Source organism: Triturus cristatus, chromosome 4_2 (assembly GCF_964204655.1).
Source record: "Triturus cristatus chromosome 4_2, aTriCri1.1, whole genome shotgun sequence".
Lineage (NCBI taxonomy): Eukaryota > Metazoa > Chordata > Amphibia > Caudata > Salamandridae > Triturus > Triturus cristatus.
The window spans coordinates 933,222,487-933,244,207 of record NC_140586.1 but is presented as its reverse complement, the minus strand read 5'-3'; the positions used below and the strand labels follow the sequence as shown (position 1 = coordinate 933,244,207).

At 44.5% G+C, this 21,721-nt stretch overlaps 1 protein-coding gene across 1 annotated transcript in view; it reads left to right on the top strand.

Moving 5' to 3' along the window:
• Nucleotides 1-5,963: 5,963 nt before the first annotated feature.
• LOC146838950 (zinc finger BED domain-containing protein 6-like) overlaps nucleotides 5,964-21,721 on the top strand; it is a 107,550-nt gene continuing 91,792 nt past the window's right edge. The window contains exon 1 of the mRNA XM_085603001.1: nucleotides 5,964-6,093. The gene's annotated coding sequence lies outside the window, so the exon portion shown is untranslated. The remainder of the gene's footprint in view (nucleotides 6,094-21,721) is intronic.

Here is a 21,721-nt window from a genome sequence, read left to right as displayed (position 1 = left end):
GATCAGATTTGGACAACATATCTGCCCCATGGTGATCCATAGTAATGTTAATGTTATAGATCTCCCGAAATTTATCGGTTACATACTTTAACCATGGGATTTTGGTGTAGTGGTCCAAAGTAAGACAATCAGAGATAATAGCTCTACACAGAGTGGTCTCTTCTTTGGTCCATATGGAGCGCCATAGGGTCAATGGTCTAAGTAAAATCAAAACGGAAAGGTAGTCAATGCCTAATTCATTATGCACTAAGGAGTTTGAGACAGAGGTTGGTAGGCACAAAAGTTTCTTCAAAAAATCATTTTCCTCTACCTGGAAAGATCCTGCCGGGGCATAGCCCCATATACCAGCTCCGTATAAGGCAATTGAAACACACCGTGATTGGAATATTTTCAGCATGTCATTTACCCGCCTATCTCCCAATTTGGTTGCCATGGTAAAGATTCCATACGCGCTCCTGGCCATTTTAGACCGTACATTCTTATGCTCATTTACCCAAGAATTTTTGTTTGAAAAAGTAACCCCCAAATACGAAAAGTTATCCACAGCCTGGACCTTTTGGCCCTCTATATAAAAGGAGGGCTGTTTCTTTCCTTGCCTGCGACCATATTCCATTACATAAGTTTTAGATTTGTTTAAAACTAACTTTCTGCTTTTGATAAATTGCATAAAACCATCCAGCAACTGTTGGAGACCGTATGGTGTACGTGAGATTAAAACCGCGTCATCCGCGTAAAGTAGCACAGGGACATATTCATTGTTAATTTTGGGAGCGTCCACTGACAAAGATTTCAGAAAGGAATCAATCTCATTAATAAAAAGCATAAAAAGCAGTGGGGCTAGCACACATCCCTGGCTTATTCCACGACCGATCTTAAACATGGGAGTGCATTCGCCTTGTGATCCATAACGGACACATGCTCTCAGTTTGGTATATAGGCGTGCTAAAAAGAAGACAATACCATCCGGGGCCCCCATTTTTAACAACTTTGCCCAAAGAATGCCGTGATCCACCAGATCAAAGGCACTACTTAGATCTGCAAAGCAGAGGTAAATCGTGCCAGTCTTGGCCAAAGTATATTTGCTAATGAGCAGCTCTAAATTTAAGCACTGCTCAATCGTGCCACGACCTTTCCTAAAACCAAACTGACTCTCAGCTAAAATACCGTTTTCCTCCACCCATTCCTCCAATCTCACTAAGAGCACTCGGCTCATGACTTTTACGGAGGAATCCAGCAGGGAAATTGGTCGGTAGTTCTTGGCTTCCCCACGATTACCTTTCTTAAAAATTGGAACTAAAATAGATTCTTCCCAAGTCGGGGGCATTTCATTACTAACAGTTGAATAAAAAATATTGGTAAGCAAAGGCCCCCATATTTCTGGGACCAACTTGTATACATCAATTGGTACCCCATCTGGGCCTTGAGCTTTTCCCCCTTTGCTGTCCCGTATGCTATCTAAAACTTCTGGTACCGTAAAATGTAATAAAAAATGCGGCCATCTATTCTCCAAAACATGAGAATCACCATCTGACTGAAAGATTTTAGAGAAATGCGAGACCCATTCTGCCTGCATAACGTTCGAGGTTAGTTCCGGAATTTTGTCATCTTTTAAGAATGGAGAATTGATAGTTTTCCAGAACAGGGAACAATTATTCAATTCAGCTGCCTTAGTCAGGTTGTCCCATGCCTCCTGCTGGAGTTCTAATTTCTTGCGTTTGAGGGTTTCTTTATATCTGGCTCTTAAGTCTACGACCAGACCCCTATCTCTAGGTTTGGTTGATAGGGCAGATTTCAATTCCCTCAGGGCCAGGGTACAAGTTGAGTTGAACCAACCCCACGGTCGATCCTCCTTGTGCTTACATGTACTTGTAAGTTTGGAGTTGATGGCCGCATTAATATTGATAAAATGCTCTATAGAGCCAAGGGAACCAGAGTTATCTTCTAGGATCGCGATAATATCTTCTAGGCAACTGTGGATGATAAAATCAGACATAATGTCGGCCTTGTCCCCCTTCCATCTAAGTCTTGTACCATTGGGGCGTTCGGCCTCAATACTAGTGATAGTACGGCCCAGAGTACTGGCATCATCCTTATCCCATAACATAACCTTTACTACCAGGCAGTTATGGTCACTAAGTTGGATGTCTATTACTTTAGGGGCCGTAATCCAAGCCTCAAAACCCGGGGAGATACAAATAAAATCTATTATTGAATTTGTTCCCCGACCTGTAAAGGTAGGACAAATCTCCCCCTTTGAATTTTTCTCCTTGGCCATAATACACATATTATATGTAGCAAGAAGGTTATTTAGGGCGTCTCCGTAATGATTATGTTGAAAATGAAGAATCCCATCCTCGTGGTCGTCCACCAACCCGCAGACATTAACCTCTGAGAAAGGACAGGTAGTAATATTAAAATCCCCGGCCAAAAACAAATCAAAGGCTTCATTAGATTCCTTAAAGAAGTCTACCAGTGCCCTTAAAAGATCCTTAACCGGCTGATCCCTAGAATCATTAAAAATATTATTGTAAAAATTAATTAAAAGAATGTTCCTACCTCGACTTATGTGCAGCCATAAAAGCTGGGAGTGAGCCCCAACCTGAACATATTTAATAACCGACAAAGGGGCTTTAACTGAAATCAAAACGAGTAGACCCCCTTTGGCTCTTCCAGATACTGAGGCGGTAGCGGGTAACTGATATGAATTAAAACCACAATAGCCTTTAAAGTCGGTGCACCAAGTTTCCTGTAGACAGATAACATCAAAAAGATCTAAGAATTCCGTCCACCCCAGACTATCTGATTTTGATCTAATTCCCGCGATATTCCAACTTACAATATAACATCCGGAGGAGCCGTGGATACCTGATCCCAAATTAATAAAATTACTGCCCTGTTGGGGAGCAACGATGGTAGGGGTCTCCTTGGATAACTCAGGGTGGCCTACTAGATCTCCTTCTTTACCCTTGGTCATACAAATTATACTTGACCCAGGAATTGCCTCTTCCCCCCCAGGCAAACATACAGTTGGGCCTATATCCAATAGGACTTGATTCCCCTGGGTTACCGGTGGTACCACACCCGCCTCTATTTCAAAATCCAAACAGACTTCAGTGACGTCCGTCTTATCCATTAATATGGGCTCTTCTATTAATCCTAAAACAACACTGTCCTCCTGTCAATCATTTTGGTCCAACCCACTCAAGCATTGAAAACGGTTAGCAGTATCTATCTGAAAACTGTTTACCAAGCTAGATACCCCTTTCCTCCTTATTTTCCCTCCCCCTCGGTGCGTTGAAAAGTGTTCTATATGCTGACTATAGAAAAAACCAAGGGGGCGGAGTGTAATCCCCTGGTCAATACTAGGGCGGGACGTAGCTCTAATCAAAGCTGTCATGGCAAGGTGGGGAGAACTAAAATTTATAATAACACAATCCCCGGGAATGTTTTTAGGGGACATTCCAATCCAGTTAGTTCTAGTAGTAGCCAAAATCTGATCCGCCATAGCCACCGGAAAACCACATTCGCGGTTAAGCCATGCCACAGTTTTGTTCTTAAGGGAATCATGTGATTCCACAGAGTGGTAGGGCCTGTCCTCTCTGATGGGTGGTACATTAGTCAGGACTGCCACATATGGTGCGCAATCAGGGGGCAGATTTGGTTGCGAAAGGCTTCGATTATTGAGAATCCCCCTTCCAGATGCCCTTGTTATACTTCCCAGGGCATGTGTATCTACGTTTGGGGTGATACCAATAGGACAAGCAGGTATAGCTGGGATAACACTAAGTTCACTCCCAGAAACAGATCGTGTTACATTACCAACACAACCTTGTCGTTCAGTAGCAGGAATAATCCTACTCTTTGACTGTGTGGGAGTATTAGTGCCCGCGCATAGCTGGCCACTGCTAGATTGCTTATTAGGGGGTTGCATGCTTTTACCGGTCAAGCCTACATTCCCGTTTGCCACAACGGGCAATTGAGGGCTATTGTTAGAGTTTAAACCGGATTACACCATTTCGCCTAATCTGCTCACTTCCCTAGATATAACCTCGAGTTTATCTAAAAGAGGTATGATAATATTATTTAACTTACTGTCAATCATACCAATTAGCAGCTCCAGCTGGTCAGGAGCTAATGTCAAATGGGTAGAATGAACCTCATTATTAGAACAGATATGCTCAGAGGGGCCTGTGTTAGAAACAGAAACAATGTTCTTTTTTCTTTTGCGATCCCCTTTTTTAGAAAAAATCGGTCTGTTAAGATGTGACCCTGATCTCAACACCCTATGTATATTAGGAACCACGGGGGTCACAACAACGATATCGTTGGAAGACCTAAGAGTATCAGATACCCCAGCGACATCAGCTTCTAGCGGGGAGACCTGAGTTGGCTCAATAACACATATACCCTCCCTCACTGGAGAGACTATAGGGGCCGAGACTTGGATATCATCAGAAGGGTGGATCTCAGCAGGAACGGATTGGCTCGTTATCTCCGGTCTGTCGTTACTAGCTAGACCCGGAGATAATCTGCGTTCCTTGTTGATCTTGTCTACAACTTTGACCAAGTAATTGTCAAGTGTAGATACGGTGGGGTGAGGGGTCCCAGTTGACTTGGACATGGTGCCTGAGAATACAATAGATAAAATATATGACAAACAAAAACAACCAATTGAAATTAAAATAGCACTTACTATGAAATGATTTCGATTATTTAAACATTACACATGACACATGCGCTAAAACCAAAAGTAGACCACAGCACAACCCTTATTTAAAACACAAATTAGTAAGGATTGTATATCAACACAAGTCTGTGATTCACCAATATTCCTGGGACGATAGGGTACGAAGTGCACAATGTTGTGCAACGAACTTAAATCCACAACTTGCAACCGCAACACTAATAGTCCCAACAAATGTAAATGTCACAGTACCTAGCGATAGTGGCCTTATCGAAAATATTAAGGGGGTGGCCCGGCCCGGCCTCCTCTGGCCCCTGACGGCCACAGACGGCCCGCCCTCTGCCCGGGCTCAGCCCGGCGCCGCCCGCGCACGTCCCGCGACGCGGGGGGAGCCGCTCGTTAAAGTAGCGCCTCCGGGCGTGCAGGTGACCGGAAATGAGGCGGAAGGCAGGAGCTAAGGATGATGGGAGCTGTAGTCTCCCCCAACGGCGGCCAACGGAGGTGAGTGGCGGCGGGGGAGACACACAGCGTGGGTGTCCCAGATCGATTCCGCAGAGTTTTATCAGGTAGGTCCGCTAGGTATGAGCCCTCAAGCAGAGAATGTTCCTCCTGTTCAATCTTGGATGGATCAGCTGTATCTTTTTAACGAATGAACAGGTAGTGTGCCTTCAAGGGATTTATTAAAGTACTCAGTTATGTTATTCGCAATCACAGTTGGAGGCAAGGTTTATTATATACTTGCCTATTAATTTCTTTTATCAACTTTTTCTCTAACAACACAATTCCTTTATATTTGGGAATGAATTCCCAAATATAAAGGAATTGTATCTGTTTGGCTTTGTAATATGTACTTTTGTAACACTCTTCTTAAGTAACCTAACTGGCCCTTTTGTAAAGCTCTCTGACGCCTTTGGGTAAAGTCTGCGCTATATAAAATTGCATAAATTAATTAATTAATTAATTCACCAGTCCACATCAACAGCCCCCAGGACGGTTATTATAGGAGATACTTGTAGCCAATCACAGGCTGGCTAAAGCTATTGTGGGAGGTAGTAGGGAATACTTGCAGCCTCTCATGACTGTCTCGTGCCATTATCGGGGAGGGAGAGTGTATTCGTGTGCGCGCGCTATTATGGGGGCATACTTGCAGCCAATCACACGCTGCCTCCAACTATATATTATGGTATACTTGCAGCCAATCACAAGCTATCTCGCAAGCTTGAGTCCTGTAGCAAAGAGGAGCGAACAAAATTCGGACCAATGAGCGGCCACGTGAGGCGCATTTGAATGCGAAAACGGAGAACTCCTGGACTTTTCCCACCACTGCACTGTCTGCAGTCCGAACCCGTCGGAGCTCTGGATCCCGGCAGAAAACACGGGGAGAGAAGACTGCTTCATCTTAGCTGATGGTGAGTGTCCGCTCCTTTAAGAACTATCGGGAGAGGGTGTGGCCAGAGCTGCCGACTTTGAAGTTTGGGAACGAAGTTCGCGTCCCGCCGCCGGTTTAACATTTCGTGAGTCTGGTCAAATCATCTAATGTCCCCGAAATAAAAACAAAACAACATACACGTGTGCTTCTGTAATGTAACCGGTGCTCGTGCAAATCGCTCCCATGCCTTGGGGTCGATTTCACGGTACTTACAAAAGTGTTTAGAAAAAAATCATGTATGGGGTGGCGAGATCCAATATGGCCGCTGCGGACTTCAGCAGAAGAGCGGGAGCGAGCTAAAATAACTAGAGCGCTAACCGAGCTCCAGGAGTGCGCCTCCTCTGGGCGCCATTATGTTGGGTAAAGCACTATTACTTGTGATATTTCATTTTTTTTTATTTACCAGACAGTTTTCTTAGGCACAAGCGTACTTTAGACTTGCATTTGTGAGCAATTCGCACTGCAGGGCTATGAATAGTGTTTTCAGTAGATAAGATGTTAAACTGGTTATCTGGCTGGTCCATTCCACTTTAAAATAGGTGCCTAAGTTGTCTTCGTGTTACTTATGATAAGGCTATGTTCATTGGGGAAAAGGGCTGTGGTTTTAAGAACATGTTAATTTTATTCATAAACATTTTGCTTTACTGAACACATTCGTGTTGCGTGATATACATACTGTGTAGGTGGAAGGTCTTTGAAGCTTCCCTTTTGAGCACTCCGCCCAGGATGTGCATGGTTTCTGGTCCCAGAGAGCCCAGGGGCCCAGAAACAAGTCTGTGTGGGGCAGGCTGCCTAATTCAAGTCCGTGGCCACACCAGAGTCGGTAGCGTTTTTAAGGAGCACCTTCGGAGGTGCCCCCTGGATACATGATTCAATAAATCCCACTCGATCATCATTGTGGGTTTATTAATAAGAACAGTTTGGTACTGAACACTGTGTTCAGTGAAGCCATCAAGGGTGCTGTGGAACTTGAGTTGTCGAATTTCCAGCCCATGTAGTTCTAATGGCTTTTCTGGCACTTACTATGTTAAGGAATGGGCCCTAATATTGTGGGGGCATATGGCCACGCCAGTGATATAGTGCACCCTGCCTTAGGGCTGGAAAGGCCTGCTTGAATGGTAACCTATCTATGTCCTTGGCCAGTACTCGCTGGCATGGCAAATAGGCAGTGTGCCATGTCGACTTTGTCATTTTGTCTACACCAGGCCATGGATGCTGCAGTGGCAGTCTGCAGGACCTAGGTGAGGGGTTCCTAGGGGACGCTTTTCAGTCCCAATGCCCTAGGTACCATTTACAAGAGACTTGAGGGCCATTAGTGGGTTTGGTTTTAGGGAAAAAGCACTGGCACAGGGGCCTTGGTCAGGGTTTGAAACATCCACTTGTGTTGTCGAGCAAGATTTGCACTTAGCTATGCGACTACTGGGCGTAGGACCTTTGGTGAAGCACCATTCGGAGGCTGCAAAACTGCCAGAGTTTGCCCTCCCACGTGAACGAGAAATTTCTGATGTGGGGGCCAGATGGGGATAGTGAGGTATGCATCTTTTAGGTCTAGGCAAGATAACCAGTCCCCTTTCCTCAATATGTTCCCTAGAAGGTGAATGCCCTACATTTTGAAGTGGTTGTAGACCACCCACTTGGTCTGTTGTTTTAAGTTTATAACAGGTCTCATCCCTTTGTCTTTCTTGTCTACTAGGAAAACATTGCTGGTGAAACCTGGCTCTTTTCCCTCTCGTATTGCCCCTTTGGTGTATAGGTCTTTTACCTCCTTTGCCACTAAGACTAAAATAAAGTTTTTGTATGGATGTTGCATGAAATCTACTCACAAAATTTCTCTGCAAAATGTCTGTAATAGACTCACATCGCCCTCAATAAAAATCATTTAAAGGAAACATGGTATTTAAAATCTGTTTAAGAATTAGTAACGGTCATCAGGGCAGACTCCCTGTAGAACCGAGCATAATAGTTTAACAAAACAAGGTCCAGCATACCTCCTTGTGAGTGTTTGGGCAGATCGTAAAAATTGAAAATTACGATGACCCTACAAGTACTGCTGCCATTCTTTAAAGGCTGCCTTTGTAGTGAATAATTCATGATCTGCTACAGGATAATTTCGTTCTGCTAGAAGCGGTTTGTGTGAATAATGGGCAATGGGATGCATCTGTCCAGTAGTTACATTGCGTTGAGCCAGGATACCACTCATGGCGCTTTGGGAGGTATCCACCTCACCCAGAAATGGGTGCTTTGTGTATGGGTGAGCTGGAAAAGGGGGCCTCAGTAAATTTTAGTTTTAACTTGTTTTGTAAGGCTTTGTTTGTAGAGGAATCCCAAACAAAAGGCACTCCTTTGCGTAGTAACCGTGTAATGGGAGTGACTGTTTCAGTAAGGCGGCCATAAGTTTGTAAAGCCTAGGAAGCTTTGGAGTTGTTTTACTGTTATAGGAGAGGGTAAGTTTACCACTGCTTCTACTTTCTTTGGGTCCATCTGAGCTCCCCTGGGATCAAGAACATACCCTAATTAAGTTCTCAGTCTTATGAAATTCATTTTTCTCCACTTTGGCATATAATCAGAATTTACACAGTTGTAGAATGGAGTTTTCCTGTTTCACATACTCTGTTAACCCCTTCCCTGCTCATGACGGAACCGTTCCGTCATGAGCCACGGTTGGCGTGTGCTCATGACGGAACGGTTCCGTCATGACACTCCCGTTGGCGGCCGCTCCGCCTGCGCTGCGCTGTTTCCCCGCCTGTGCGGGGGGACAACGCAAATGGGCGGAGTCATGACGGAACCGTTCCGTCATGAGCACAGCTCAACTGTGGCTCATGACGGAGCGGCTCCGTCATGAGCACAGGCCCACCGCGCTGCAGCGGAATGTCCGCAGCAGCGAAGGGGTTAAGGGCTTGGAGTAAATAAGTATGTCGGCAATGTAGACTACACAACTAGTGTCTGTGAATTCTCGTCTATAAAGAACTGGAAGGTGGCCGGGGCACTGCAAAGCCCAATATTCAAATAATCTGAACTTGGTCCAGAAGGCAGTCTTCCACTCGTCCCCTTTCCTGACTCCCATCCAGTGATACACTCCTCGTAGATCCAATTTATTATATCTTGGCGCATCCTTGACTTTGTCCAGCGTATCATGAATGAGAGGTAAGAGGTACCTGTTCTTAACAGTGATGTCGTTGAGGGTGCAATGTGCAGGTGTGTAATTCGCCCACTCGTTTTGGGACAAACAGCGGAGAGGAGACTGGTGGTTCCGAATGACGAATAAAGCCATTGGCTAAATACTTGTCCAAATATTGATGAAGGTGTTCTATTTCAGCCTCTCTGCGCGCATAAACGTGACTGCATGGAAGTTTAGCTCCTAGCACCAGATCAATCCTGCGATTAGGTGGTAATATGCTGGCCTATTTCTTATCAAAGACATCGGCCAGATCTGCATTTAAGTCGGGCAACCCATCCATCCCTGAAATACTTGGTGTGTTTCCAGATGTCTTTTGTTCTTAATTAGTTTTGGTGTGATTGTGGCGTAGCAATGCTGCTCACAAAAGCCTGACACCGAGGTTACCACCTCAGTGTGCCAGATAATGTGCAAATTATGCTTTATCAACTATGGCAGCCCTAAAATTATACTGTTCTTATATCAAAGGAAATGTGTTTGCTATGGTTATTGTTAGAGGCCATAAGCAGGGTTTCTGAGATGGGTCCGGGGATCAATCTTCTTTCATCAATGGCCCAAACTTGTTCAGGTTGGTTTTTGCAAGCACTTGTATGCCTAGGGTTGCTGTGAAGTGGGTGTCGCTGAAATTCTCTGTTGCCCGCAACCCACCAGGGTTCACCCTTCCTGGCGCTCCCAGAAGCATACTGCAAGCTAGTGGATATAGTGGTAGGCTGAACAGGGATGAGGCAGTGAGGTCTTACTTAGTACTGAACTCAATAAACTGACCTCGTCTCTTACCAAGTTGCTTAGTTTTCCTTTGATGCTTGAGAAACCGCTGCAGTAGAAATTCAAGCGGATACCATACTTTTCTGGGCACAGGGTTGGACATTCTTGAACAAAGTTTCTGTATTTTCCACAATAGACTGTTTCAGTTTCCTCTGTTTCTCTTTTTGCTCCTTAGAGAGGGGTCCTCTGACAGAACTGGTTTCCCTGATTCCAGAGAAACCGCTGCAGTAGAAATTCAAGCGGATACCATACTTTTCTGGGCACAGGGTTGGACATTCTTGAACAAAGTTTCTGTATTTTCCACAATAGACTGTTTCGGTTTCCTCTGTTTCTCTTTTTGCTCCTTAGAGAGGGGTCCTCTGACAGAACTGGTTTCCCTGATTCCATTGAGCTTTTATTGTAATAATCACTCTTGCTTCGATTCTCACCTTATGATCAGAATTTTCCCCCTTTCTTGGTACAAGGTGATTCATCTGGGCCACTAGGTCTATGAATTCCACTCAATTATCAAGTGGTTCTAAAATCTGAGACAGTAAATCCTTTAGCTTGTCTTGAAGCCCCTGATAAACAGTGTGATTCTTTTATCCTCTGGCCAATTCGCCTTGATCACCAGCCGGTTAAAAGATGTAATATAATGTAACAGATCTGGCAATCCTTGCTTCAGATTCAGCAGCTTGTTCGCTGCTTGCAATTTCTCGTGGTTTCCTTGAACCATCTAAAATGTATGTAAAATATGGCCATCGCTTTCAATGAACAGTATGGACCACAGGACGGCGTCTCCGCCTTAATAGGACAGATCAAAAGTCACCTTAGCAGAATTATCTGGAGAGTGCTGATCTAGTCATAAAACGCTAATGACATTGGTTCATGAAAATGCAGAATTTTGGTCTCTCTCCGTGAAACCTTTCCGTATGGGCAAACGATCAGGCACTGGCGTTACTTGAATTTGTGATGGTAATGCGGCTGTTCCAGGGGGCATGGATGTAGTATCCGGGCCAGTCAAACCGGAGGGCAATGCAAATGCCTTTGTCTCAGATAGTGCAGCCATTGTCCCTCTTGGCTAACTGAGTCGGAATAGAAGGCATTTCTTTTTTCAATGTGGTATTCTCCACTAAAATTGTTGCTAACATGTTCACAATATCCGGTAGTGTGACTTGCGGGTCCATATAATCTGGGCAATGTGATAGTGGTGAGCTTCACGTTCTGTGAATTAATGTGATGCAACCTTATCTGCAGGCCTGCACCACAACTTTGCAGAGACGATGGGGACCCACCTCCGCTCCTACCAGTTGTTTGGGAGATATGTTCTGTTCACTCCAGGAATTATAGGTAAAACCTAGGGGGGAGGATCTTCCAGGATGCCATCTTCCTGGCCGTGTTGCCCTGTTATTGACCGTCAAGAAACAAATGAGATTTACTAAGTGTTCTCTATGTAGTTTACCTAGCACCACCACCCACCTATACAGTGTACTGTGAAGTCCTAGAAAATAATACCTGCAAGCAACTTGAGAGTAGTTCTATGGATGAGTAGGGATGCTGATGTACTCGTTTTCTGTCATGTAGTAAACTTTGTCAGGACCGGAGAGGTGACATATAAGAACAAGCATTTTCAATGCAATAGGTCTCGCATTATTATAGCTTGCGCTGTTGGCATTGCTAATAATAATTAGGGCTCCCGGTTTTATGGTATTTATTTTTCAGCCATTTCCGTCTGTATTTATCCACATTTATTTTTGCCACAAGCAAAAGACGCTACAGCTAGTATTTTTCCGCATTTATTTAAATGAACAATGCACACATACGCTCGGTTGTTATTGGTCAACACAATACATTAATCTGAAAACTTTGCCATTGTAGTACACCATACCTTTCAAGCCCAACATCTTGCTCCAAATACCATCTCCTCCAGCCACTCTTCTAGTCTGCTATCCCATACTGAAAATACCTTGTATCTCATTTGACCTTTCTAGAACCTCACAGTAATCCACAATGCTCTATCACCAAAAGGACAGAGCCACAACCCATCATTTCTGCTCGATTTCTTTCAAAATTGCCACTAGCGCTGCTTTTAGTGCCTAAGGTCATCCACTAAATATATTGAAAACCTGTATATGCAACATACCATGGACACTACCACATGAAGCCAGAACCCCATGGGGTGGGGGAGGGCAGGAGCCCGAGGCTGCAGAGGGACAAAGAGGCATCATTTTCTGCATCTGCGGTTGAGCAGCCAATGAGGGTCATCGGACGCAGATGTGCTTGGGGCCAAGCTTCTATTTCCGACTTTGCTAAAGATTACAAATGTTCCACTTGAAACACCGAGTTGCTGCGCTCCTCGGAGCTTTGCTGTGTAGTGAGGCTTATGCAGGCAATAACAGAATGTTTTGAATGCATGCTGCAGTGCACACAATCAATTGTTTAATTCACGTTTAATTACTAGCGCGGGAGTGGGGGGGGTAGTTTGTCACAAGTCTGAGGGCTGGTGAGCAAATTGTGAATACATGAAGGACATTAGGAGCATTGTCATGAAAGGATTTATTAACACTCCGCTTTTTACTGGTACTCGGAGGCCGTCACAGAATAGATGGCGATCGCCTTTATCCCGGAGGGTGGGAGGCGCATAGTTTAGTTATAGAGAAACCTGGGGCTTGCAGCAAGTGTCACCTTTAGGAGAGCATGGTGCACAGTGACCAGCATGGCACAAAAATGTGCAACAAAATTTTGAATGCTGCCTATTAAAACAGCTATTCCCCCAAAAAATGAATAAAGGCATTAGAGGGCATTTCAGCCACTCTACAGTTAGGCACACCGATCACAATAAAACCAAAATGAAAACGAGACCACAAATTGGGTGGGGGAGCGAACACCTGGTGCTGCCGCTTCATACGTGGGGTGGGGTAGGGAGGGAGGGCAGGAGCCGAAGGCTCCAGAGGGACAGAGAAAGGTAGGATCGGCTTTCAAGGCATATTGATCGGAGGCCACATACATAAAATGCACGGACCTTGGAAGTTTCAAATGCCTGCGGGCTGGCGCAAAGCTAATCCGAGCGGTGGAGTCCTGGATCCCTGGAGATGCCGAACAGGAAAACGTCTTCAAACGTCACTGTTCCGTAGTGCAGGCAAAAGGAAAAACCGGCAGGTGAGCCCCCAAAATAAAGGGCAAAAGTTCCAAGGGCGGGCCTGGAGGTGTTAGCACGACCAGGATTGGCTCAGGGTCTCGGCCGTCACTAGAAGACCATGAGCCAATAGGTCCACACCACAGCACGTCACTGAAAGGAATTCCCAGTATCAGAACAACATTTACCCGTATTTTGCCGTTTCTAAATATAAATACAGACAAAGAAACTTGTTTCCCGTCTGTATTTATATGTAAAAATCCGTTTAAACGGAAAACCGGGAGCCCTAATAATAATGCAACACCAATAGCAGCTCAAAGATTCAGTAATGTGAGACCTATTGCATTGCAATTGTTTGTTGCTTTTATTTATATATATATATATATATATAGCACAAACTTGAGTGAAAGGTGTGTATTCACAACCAAGAGAGAAAAGAACATTTCACCAAAAAGGATTGGTGGGAAAGGGGTCTTAAATTTAAAGGACAGTGAGGCGATTCCAGACGGAGATCCTGCTGCACTTCGGGGAATTACCTTTCTGTAAATCACAAGAAGACCAGGCTGCTTTTGGCATTTGGGGAGCCAAAAACTAGTAGTCAGCCAGTGCAATTTTTTTAATTTTAGATTTTATATAGTGTCACTCTACCTGTGAAATGGGGTTAATGCACTTTGCAATGAACAAACAACAATTTTCTTTACATTTAATCTTAAGGGAATAAAATAAGGGAAGGTAGAATTAATTAAATGATCGTCAAGTACATTATTTGAGTGCAACATCTTCCAAAAAGGTAGGAATGGATAATGAGACGTGTGGTTGTGTGATTACACATCACATAATTACACTGTATTCAATACAACATAAATACACTCCACATACCACTCAGTACTATATAATTGCACGTCACATAATTGCTCTACTTAATGCAAGATAAATACACTCCACACAATACCACTCGGAGACGCATAATAAAACCACACATAATTACACTGTACTCAATGCAACATAAATGCACACCTTTCACTCAAGTTCGTGCCATGTAAAAAAACAAGCATTTACAATGCAATGGTCTCGGCAATATTATAGGTAGAGCTATTGGTATTGCTCATTATTTTTTTATCCCTAATATAATGGCATTGTCATTTCTATTGACATGAGCTTTTTTTTGCATATGTGATACCTATTGCATTAGCAAAGAGAGAGTGAGGTAGTCCATATCCTGCATTGTGGAGAAGTGAATTCTGAGAGTAACCAGCTTCTACTTCAGCAGAGAGGAGGTATGCAAGATTATTACACCTATATTTAAATCCATCGTGTTTTTCTTTAGCGCTTTTGGTGTGTGTGAATTCGGGAATGTATACGTTTTGGGGCAATTTGAATGTATCATAATAACCTGATAAAAAAAAAATAAGATTATTAGAAGACATAAGGATGTTCTGCTTGGTAAGACGTTGAGCTGCAGACAGACATAAAAGCCTGTTTTGCATGGTACGTCCAGGGGCAGATTCCTCAAGAATGTGTGCCTCCATGAAATGATGCAAGGTGCATCATTTCAACACTTTGTGGGCGCTGGAAGGTAACCCTTAAGTAGCACATTCAGTGGCTTTGTGCTACTTTCTGTCAGAGGTGTATTTCAAGGTGGGCACCCCTGGATTTTGACACAAAGCCAGCTCTAGCAAGATTGTTTGACATAACTTTGCATCGAAAATAAATAACCGCTCCTTGAGACAGGAGACATGTTTGTATTTCGGTTTCACTTATTGCATGTATGCGGCGCTCCCTTCCAACAAGTACGGTTTAAAGTTGGTCTAAGCACAGGATTGTGAATGCTGGAGTGGACCGCACACACCTTTGTGCTATGGGGTGAAGGGGTGTGTGGTCAGCGGAGCTGGTCGAACAGCGCCGGCAGGACAGCAGCCGCAGTCCTATGATTCAGCAGCTACCTTGAGACTGTCGACAAGAACCATTGAAAATAACCTCTGGATCGAAGTACACGCTACAGTTGCATGAAGAATATTTATAGTGACGTGCCAACAGCTATCCTCTCGAGGTGTCAAGGCGCTAAAGAACGAGCAAAGTCAGAGGAAAGAGTCGAACATATACTGAGAAGGAGGAAGTGGAGGTTTTTTTTCTGTTTTGCAGATTTATATAGCGCGAACTCGCCCCGAAGGTATTGGAGCGCTTTACATGAGCACCGGTTACGTTCCACATTCAGGCAGGGGGAGATGAAATGATTTGCCTAGAATCACAGGATGTGGACGCGACCCCGAGGCTCGAACCCTGGTTTCCAGCACCAAAGTCGGCAATGTAGCAGACGAAGTTACACACGAGATGGATATTTCCAGAGTACAGCCGCAGACTATCAAACTAATCCAAGTTGAAGAGAATTATCATTTTTTCCCTAAAAATAGAAATGGCCAAACGCAGCTCCAAGGGTTTAAGCCTCCAATGTTCGCCCGCAGCTTCTCACCCGATAGATCACTGTGTCCGAAGCTGTCAAGGTCCGTTTGGGGGTGCGGGGCACCTCGCTGAAGCTGGTAGGAGGGGAAAACTCTAGAGAACCCAGCAAACAAGGAGCAAGGAATGCAGGAAAACTCAGCGCTTCTGGCCACTATCTTTAGGCGGTGTTTGTGCAGCGCCTCATAGGGCTCCAAAGCGCTATAAGTTAAAGGGCTACACCGATCAGAGAGAGTACTGTGGAGACGGGCTCGACGAATAGGAGATGGAAAGAGTCGGCTCCAGACTGAGAGGAAAGAGTCTGGATAACATCCTCGGTCGTAAATGTACACAAACGCACACGCAGAAACAAGATGGCTAACCTTACTCGTGCACAACAGCAAGAAGATCCTCACGGCCAGACGATACCTAAAAAATGGCGGATGGAAGCTTCCAAACTTTTTCGGATTCGGGGGCGTGTTCCTGCTGTTCTAAAAGGGCGTGGCTAAAAAGTGGAAAGAACAGCAAGGAACACGCCCCCGAATCTGAAAAAGACGGAGCCTATTTGGAGGGACGGCTCTCTCCTCCAATGGCTGGCCTCCGTTTAGGAAGCCAGCCAATGGAGGAGAAGCAAAAAGAGAGGCGGGCTAAATAGCCACTCTAGGAAACATTAAATCTCCGACTTCCGGTTCTGTCCTCGACCTAACAATTGCAATGCAATAGGTCTCACATTACTGAATCTTTGAGCTGCTATTGGTGTTGCATTATTATTAGCAATGCCAACAGCTCAAACTCAATATAGTTTCAGCTATTGGCATTGTAAATTATAATGCCTTTTTATTTGTGTTTTATAAACCTGCAAGCGGCATTTACCCACCGCCTGCAGGTTTTCGAAACACATAAATAACAAGATTGGACCTTATAGAGGTGGGAACTTTATGGATTATATAAACCCACAAGTATCTGCCAAGCATAATTATTCCAATGTGTACATTTCCCAGCCATAACTTTCTATCCCTGGTCTAGCTAACGTTAACATTAACATGAATATTTTAGCCCTTCTTGGGAAGAAGGGGGAACAGGGAGATGAAGAGTATGGGGTTTGAAAAGATAGACAAAAGGAGAGCGGGAAATATAAACATAAAAAGAAGGAGCAGAGTGGGAGATAACAGAAGGAGGAGACAGGGCAAATAACATAAGTTAGAACAGGAGAACTAGAGAAGGAAAGATAGGTGGAAAAGGAAATAAAAAGAAGAGAAAAGAGAGGGAACGGAGAGGAGACCACACCGAAAAAATGAAATGAGGAGAAAGTGAAGAGGAGAGCAATGGTAAATGAATGCTTGAGTTGTTGGTGGAAGCTTTTTTCCTGTACAGAATGCATACTTTTATTAATGATATTTAATATTCATTTTCTATTAAACCTTTTATTCTAATATTTTATAAAATCTGAAAATATGTTGTTTTCTAAATAGGGTGGATTGGGACGAGACAGACCTTTTAACGGGGAAGATGTTAGTAACGAATTGCATGTTTCTTCGCCTGGGAGCAAAGTTCAGCTTGGGTCAAACATGTTTTAGTGCCTTTAATAAGGGCTTTCCTTTCCACCATGCACTAGAATGCCGTGTCAGATCTGTGCACTGGGGTCCCATCTGCTGCGATTTAATCAGTGAACAAAGGAACGAAGCTGTCAGTCTTACGCCATGTGCTTATAAACATGAATCTGGGTCACAGTGCTAATAAGTACTTAATAACAAGAAGATTGCTGTTTTTCTTGCGGCTGACAACACATTCGCCGTTTATTAGATTTCTACCACTTGTATGTGACTGCGACAGGCTTTTCAGCTGGCATGGAATGACAGCCATACTCTTGGCAAACGGACAACCATCAAAACTGGGCAGTACAAAAAAAGAAGAAAAAAAAACGGTATACCAGCCCCGGATTTTGTTCAAGAGTGGGTAACTAGGATTTATTAAGTCGTTTTTTATTGAATAATCTGTTGTGGTAGAAATCAAACGGATTCCAAAATATTGGTTACCAGGCGACTCCATGATAGCAAAGATGCTTTGAGGAATAAATGAGGAACAGGTGTGGTCCAGGGCTGAGTCTTAAGCCTTGGATTAAGGATTAGCTACAGTGGTATATTTGTAGTTTTGTGAGCGCCAATAAGAAGAATACCACTAATTGATTAGTTAGGATAGCAATATCTGGGTGACGGTGCTCGCAGGGTGGGGAGAACCACTAACCTCCTCGAAAATAAATCTTTGTGACCAGGGCCAACAAACACTTGAAACATTTTTTTACAGATCCCCAGCACTCGTCGAAATAATAACTTTTGCATCAGAAAGAGTACAAAAATAAGCACAGAGTATCTCGAACACAAGTGATGTTTCTTGTTCTTTATTTCCTGTGTGTCTCCAGGCTGAAAGATCTCTTAAGTCTTAAGCCTCGGAACCTGGCGGTCACTTCATCTCCATTGCCTCCGATTGTAAATATATGTGTAATGTAGACATGAAAAAAAGGACCTCGTTAACGCTAGAATTGTAAATTTGTGCCATATCAGTCCTTTATAATAAAAATCGAATATGTTCTGCTACTTCCAGTTTGGATGCTCGTTAATGGTACCAATTATTGTAAACCATCAGAGTGCAGTAACTGGTAATGTAAAGTTAGCGACTTGAAAATGTGCCCTTGGTGTCATGTGATGTGAGAGTCATTACGTAAACCAGCAGGCTCATTGTTTGTCAACCGTTATGTCCAGAGGACGCGCCAGCCTTCTCTGTGTTATCAGCCTTTGGAGTCTGTTAAAGTGTGTGTGTGCACCTAGAAGTGCTTGTGATGTATTCAACATTTTACGACGGTCGGTAGGACAGTTGCTGCATGCTTTCTGTACACAAGCAACGTTCATTCACGTCATTAATGTCATACATGCCAACCTTTCTAGAACAGGAAGGTGGAGGGTTTTCAAAATATAAATCGGGGGAATTAATGTTCCCCATTGACTGCCACTGAAGCAGAGGCAATTTCAGGCAGAAGACAGATAAAATAAAGCTACTTTGCCTTCTTAAAACGGGAGTTTCCAGCCGGAATCGGGTCTATTAGCATGTATGTTACTTCACACCATTTCCAATTTTTTTTATTTCTGTTTAAGGGATAAATGTTCTTTTCTACCCGAGGTTCTGGAAATAGATGGCATCGTTTGTGGCCGGAAAACTGGGAATTTTTTTACAAACCTGTGCAAAACCCTGAGAAATGGTTGGCAGATAATGGCACAATTGGTCCAAAACACAAGTGCCTTTGGGCACGATCACAGCTCCTCCCATGGCCAATTGGTGTCTATTACGCGCTTGGTGCACGTAATAGACACCAGTAGGCCATGAGAGGAGCTATGCGCGTGCCTCGGGCCAATTGCGTTCAGTCTTTTAGAAGAAGACTCGCGCAAAGGCCAATGGGGGAGCTGAAAAGGAATCTCACAAGCGTGTGCGATTTCTGGGTCGATTTCTGGACCCCGGACAACAGGACTCTCGCCTGCGTGAGCACTGCTGCGCAGTGCAATGCAGGTCGCGAGACCTAATAAATCAGGTATACAGTATGTTTTGGTAGAATTACACTTTATACACCGAAGAGTAGTGAGAAGTATATGGTAAGGGTATACCCTTGGCTTCCCTATCAGGAGACTGACTCTTACTGGGAGTTTGGGAGGAGGATAAGTCTTTACCCTTTCTTCTCCTTATCTTATGAGCCGGCTGGTCCATTTTTCATGATTCAGTGCCTAGTTGTTTGGCCTGATCACTGGTGACAGCAAATGCACTGGCAGGGATGCCTATCATCTCTGCATGTATCATGAACTCCACTTCAGAGCAGGCTGAAGTTTCCAAATCATTGCCCAAAAGACCATCTACAGGTAGGTCTGGAGAAAACACAACTCTTTTAGGGCCTGTTATCCCTCCACCCCCCCACCTCCACCCAAGTGAAAGTGCAGTCAGGCTCCCTGTATAATCCTTTCCCGATTATCTATATTAAAACTTGCATCTGAGCCAGTTTCACAAATACTGACCCATCATAAACACTATTTTTTCAGAAGGGTATTTTCCTAAAGACTGAAAAAGGGCATCCATTCTGCCCCTGCTCAAAAAACCAAACCTGGACTCTAGAGATCCCCAACAACTTTAGACCTATTTCCAGACTAGAACTCCCTGCGCAAATCGTAGAGGAAAACGTGAATGCGCAACTCAGGCGCTGAACCCGACTCAGTATGGTTTCAGCGGGGGCACAACACAGACTGCGCTCCTCAAGTCCACAGAAGAGATTAGGACTATACTTGACCAGGGAGGAAAAGCAGCATTGATTATGTTATATCTCTCAGCGGCCTTTGATATGGTCCATCAGGTTTTGTTGATGGACCAATTGCATGAGTTTGGAGTCCAGGGCACCGCCTGGAAACTACTACAATCTTTTCTATCGAACAGAACTCAAACTGTTTCCCTTGACAAATTCACGGCCGAACCATTCTCTCTGCCCTGTGGAGTCCCGCAGGGGACATCAATGAGTCTGACACTCTAACATTTGTGTCCTCGTTGGTGCCCCTAATTGAATCATTTTGCTTTAATCTGACATCCTACGCGGACAACACCCAAATTGTGGTGTCTATACGGCCAGAAGAATTGTTGGGAACTGCATCCCGGCTCAAAGACTGTATAAATGCCGTGGGGATCTGGATGGCTCAAAACTGCCATAAGCTAAACTCCGGTAAAACGGAGGTTGTGTTTTTTGGCAACGACCCCCAACTTCTGGACCCCTGACTGTTGGCCGGACGCATCGGGTCCTCTTCCCACTCTTAGCAGGAAGGTGAAGAACCTGGGAGTTTGGATTGACAATAAACTTAGCTTTAGGGATCAAGTGAATACAGTGGCTTCATCTACATCGTATATCCTTAGATCCTGTAAGAAAAGGATGCCAGTTCTGCCCAAAGACACTCAACAAACAGTTATCACAGCCTTAACAATGTCCAGGCTAGATTATTGTAATAGTCTATATCTTAATATCCAGTAAGAGCTCACAAACCCATTGCAACTCTTGAAGAATGCTGCTGCCAGACTACTTGCTGGTACACCAAAATACGCCTCAATCTCAGCTGACATCAAAAAACTTTATTGGCTGCCGGTTAAGAAGCGCACTCAGTTTAAAGCCTTCTGTTTGGTCTTTAAAGCCCTTCATGGAGCTGGGCCAGACTACCTAAAACATCGATTTCGCAAAAAGATCACTGCGTTCATCAGAAGCAAAACTGGTGTTGGTGCCCTTTGTGAAAAAAGCCAACGGGGGTGGCAGAAGCTTTGTAGCCAGCGCAGCCAAAGCATGGAATGGTCTCCCACTACACCAGAGCTTTCCAAACTGTGTCGTGACACAGTACTATTGCCTGCCGTGTGTGGGTGTGTCACGCGACGACTAAGTCTGCGGGCAGATTAGAATGCTCTTGGATGTTTGCATTTCGTGAATTCATATTATTAGCAGGAAGGTCTGCGCATGTCAGTGACGCAGTACGCGGAGGAAGGAGAGGCGTTAGGCAAGAGTGTGCGCACGTCCTCGTTCCCTTTGCTGCGCGCGTTGAATGTGCAGTCAGTCCACGGAGCCCTCTCTGCTCCCCATCCCAGGCGCTCTGTACCGCACACTTTTAATAGGAAAGGCAGCCTGGAGACGAGGAGTAACGGTGGGGAAGCACTGCCCGGAGGCTGCTGATGGGAGCCGGGCTATGCTGTCTGTTTGTGCGGGCGCTCCCATCACCATGAGATCCAGGCCTGCCTGACCGACCTGCTGTAGGTGGGCTATATAAGGTAAAGTCTGTTCAGAAGTGTTCAAATGACAATGCTTAACTACAGGATCACAATTGTGGTGTACCATGTCAGTAGCTGTGTCTTGGTTTGATGTGGTTGTGTTATTTTGATAGGGCAAAATGCAGATTTGTTGAGAATGGACTGACATCTTGTGATGTGTGGGGCAATGATCAGTATGCTTAAGTGTCAGATGCTTACTATAGTTTGTGGCGCCAGAAATGTACCTCTGTGTTCACATTGGGCTAGTAGAGCTGGGTTGACAACCAGTAGTAGTATGTCACGTTATCA